Source organism: Ictalurus punctatus, chromosome 9 (genome assembly GCF_001660625.3).
Source record: "Ictalurus punctatus breed USDA103 chromosome 9, Coco_2.0, whole genome shotgun sequence".
NCBI classification, from domain to species: Eukaryota; Metazoa; Chordata; class Actinopteri; order Siluriformes; family Ictaluridae; genus Ictalurus; species Ictalurus punctatus.
In genome coordinates, this window is record NC_030424.2 from 13,571,264 (window position 1) to 13,575,000 (window position 3,737).

Consider the following 3,737-nt stretch of genomic DNA (forward strand, 5'->3'; position numbering starts at 1 on the left):
TGTCCTCCTTGCCGCTCTATATACAATACAGTATATAGTATTTGCTGACAATAAATACTCATATGCAAAAATTGCACTTCATATCATTTCATAGCATCTATCTTTATGCCTCTTATACATTATATATTATATTCTACTTATAAAGAGAAAACCAGTCCACAAAGAGTGTTGATGGATTAAGGTATTATCTGGGTCATTTAGAGGCCAAGTCAACACCTTAAACTATTTGTCATGTTCATCAAACCATTCCTGAACAATTTTTGTAGTGTGGCAGGGAGCATTATCCTGCTGAAAGAGGCCACTGCCATTAGGGAATACTGTTGCCATTAAGAAGTGCATTTGTTCTGCAATAATGTTTAGGTAGGTGGTCCATTTTAGAATAACATACACAAGGATGCCATTACCCAAGGTTTCCCAGAAGAACATTTCCCAGAGCAACACACGGCCCATGCCGGCTTTACTCCTTCCCTTAGTGCATTCTGGTCCCATCTCTTTCCCAGGTAAGCAACGCACACTCACCTGGCTGTCCACAAAATGTAAAAGAAAACGTGATTAATCAGACTACGCTACCTTATTCCATTGCTCCACAGTTTATTTCTGATACTCACATGTCCATTCTAAGAGCTTTCGGCAGTGAACAGGGGTCAGCATGGGTACTCTGACCGGTCTGCAGCTACACAGCCCCAAATGCAGCAAGCTGTTATGCAGTGTGTGTTCTGACATCTTTCTATCATAGCCATCATTAACCTTTTTAGCAATTTGTGCTACAGTAGCTCTTCTGTGGGATCAGATAGACAGGTTAGCCTTCATTTCCCATGAGAAATCAATGATCCTTGGGCACCCATGACCCTGTCACCAGTACACCCGTTGAACTTCCATGGACCACTTTTGGCAGGTACTAACCACTGCATACCGGGAACACCCAACAAGACCTGCTGTTTTAGAGATGCTCTGACCCAGTTGTCTAGACATCACAATTTTGCCCTTGTCAAAGTCGATCAGATCCTTACACTTGTCCATTTTTCCTGCTGCCAACACATCAATTTCAAGAACTGACTGTTCACTTGTTGCCTAATATATCCACTACTTGACAGGTGCCATTGTAACAAGATAATCAATTCTATTCACTTCACCTGTGTGTGGTTTTAATGTTATGACTGATCATTGTATTATGTCACTAACATTTGTTTACATCTCTGTATTACACTGACTGTATCTGCAGGGCGATTATCCAAATGTACTTACTTTGAACTAAAAGCAGGACTTGAAATTTTGTTCTTTTTTTTTTTTTCTGTTAATCAGAGTAACACTACCCAGTCATGGGTGAGCTCATGCATGCAAAAGAGGGTGGATAGCACTATCCTATAAGTGTATTTCATTGCCCTGTGAAGCAGCATGAGCAGTAGTTCAAAAAGATGGCTGGCTTCACATATCTTGGAGGAAGTATAACTAACGCTATTCACAACCTGTCCACAACTGTTCTGTGAACCACTAAGATTTTCCTCCTTGCACTCTTTTTGATCTCCATGTGCTGTTTGTTCGGTTATTATTTGAGCTGTCTTTGCACCTCCACATTTTGCCAAGCTAAATATCCACAAGAGGACAGATAAACCATATAAAAATGTACATGTCCAGTTACAAGAAAAACCAGCCAAAGAACATATCATTTATGTGAATATATTTGCTCATGGTGCACATTGCTGCCTTACAGCTTATGTCTTTCTGCTTGAATCCTGAGCTTGGGTTACTGTTTGCACTCCAAATAGTCACATCTTAGCATGTTAATATAGTGAAATTGATCTAGAATTTCCTATTATAAGATTACAAGAAGCCAAGCATATAATTATTAAACCTATTTCGATTTCAATTATTAAAATTATTTCTAGACCTTAATACTAATTCCAAACTTGAATAGTCATGTTGTATTGGAAAAATAATTTTGCTAATTGTAGCCATTTATTTCTCGAAAGAAGCAAAATGATCTGCCAATAATAAGAATAAATGTAAAAAAAAATATCTAGAAGTGGGTATAATAATCTTATAATTAGTTTATTGTAATCTTATAATAGGAAACACTAGACAATGTGAGTGTGTTCAAAATATTTTCACTTGCTAAGATGTGATATTTTGCAGTGTTTGAGTGGTGTCTCACATGATCTCCCCATGGTTCTCCAGTTTCCTCCCACTTCCCATGCTGTTGAATTGACCCTAGGTGTGACTGGATGTGCGAAAGTGTGCATGCATGATGATCTTTGATGAACCGCTGCCCTACTATATCCCGGGTGTGAACGTAACGTAGTGCAAGTGGTGGTGTGTGTGTGTGTGTGTGTGTGTGTGTGTGTGTGTGTGTGTGTGTATATACATATATATACATATATATATACATATATATATATATATATATATATATATATATATATATATAAGTATAAATATATATATATATATATATATATATATATATGTGTGTGTGTGTGTGTGTGTGTGTGTGTGTGTGTATATATATATATATACACACACACACACACACACACACACACACACACACACACACACACATCACTACCATTCAAAAGTTTAGACACACTACTTCTTTATTTATATGTGTTTCCACATGTTAGAACAATAATAGTCATCAAAACTCTGCAGTAAAACAGATGGAACTATGGGAATTATATTGTGATAAAAAATCCAAAATAAATCAAAATAATTTCATATTTCAGCATCTTCAAAGTAGACAGCCTTTTTGCCTAGAATTTTCAGAAATGTGTTCTTGGCATTTTTTCAACCAATTTCTTAAGGAATCACCCTGAGATGCTTTTTAAACAGTATTAAAGGAGTTCCCACCTACGCTGGATACTTACTGGCTGCTTTTCGGTATATTTCGCTCCAAGTCAAAATGGGGCAGCTGTGGCTCAGGTGGTAGAGCGGGTTGTCCACTAATCGTAGGGTTGGTGGTTCGATTCCCGCTCCACATACCGAAGTGTATATGGGCAAGACACTGAACCCCAAAATTGCTCTCAATGGCAAGTTAGCACCTTGCATGGCAGCTCTGCTACCATTGGTGTGTGTGTGTGTGAATGGGTGAATGAAACACAGTGTAAAGTGCTTTGGATAAAACATAAATTAAAAAAAAAAAGTGCTATATAAGAAATTTAAAAAAAGAAACTTTTATTTTCATGTGCAAGGTGAGTCCAAAGGATACATTTTCAGTTTAATTACATTCAAAACTTGACACACATTTAATCAGTGACACAGATGCCTGAGTGTAACAACCCCATACTGATTGAATGATATACTGAGATTTCACTCAAAATCTTGTTGCCATCATTGTAATGTATTTCCTAAGCCTTGGCTTTTAAGATGTCTACTGTGAGCACTATCACACAAAACAACCAAACATGCTCTTCACCTCTGGTATCCTAAAAAGAGGGGAAATAATAAGGCTGTTTTTCATCTTTAATATCATGCCACTCTCTCATGCTGTAGGTGCTGTTAGTGACACTGATTCGCTCCACTTGTCTGTCACCTTCTGTTGTTCCAGGCATGTTCTTTTTCAGTACCTCTGGCACTAATCACCTGTTATCAGAGAAGAGACTGTTATCTTGTTTCATTCTCCACACAGTTATGCTGCTCTGCGACTCTCAGCTCATAAACTCGAGGATCAGCGCTGTGTGACAGGTTGTTAGACTCCAGGCCAACTCTTAGGGATTAGTAAATCTACATAAACAGCTCTC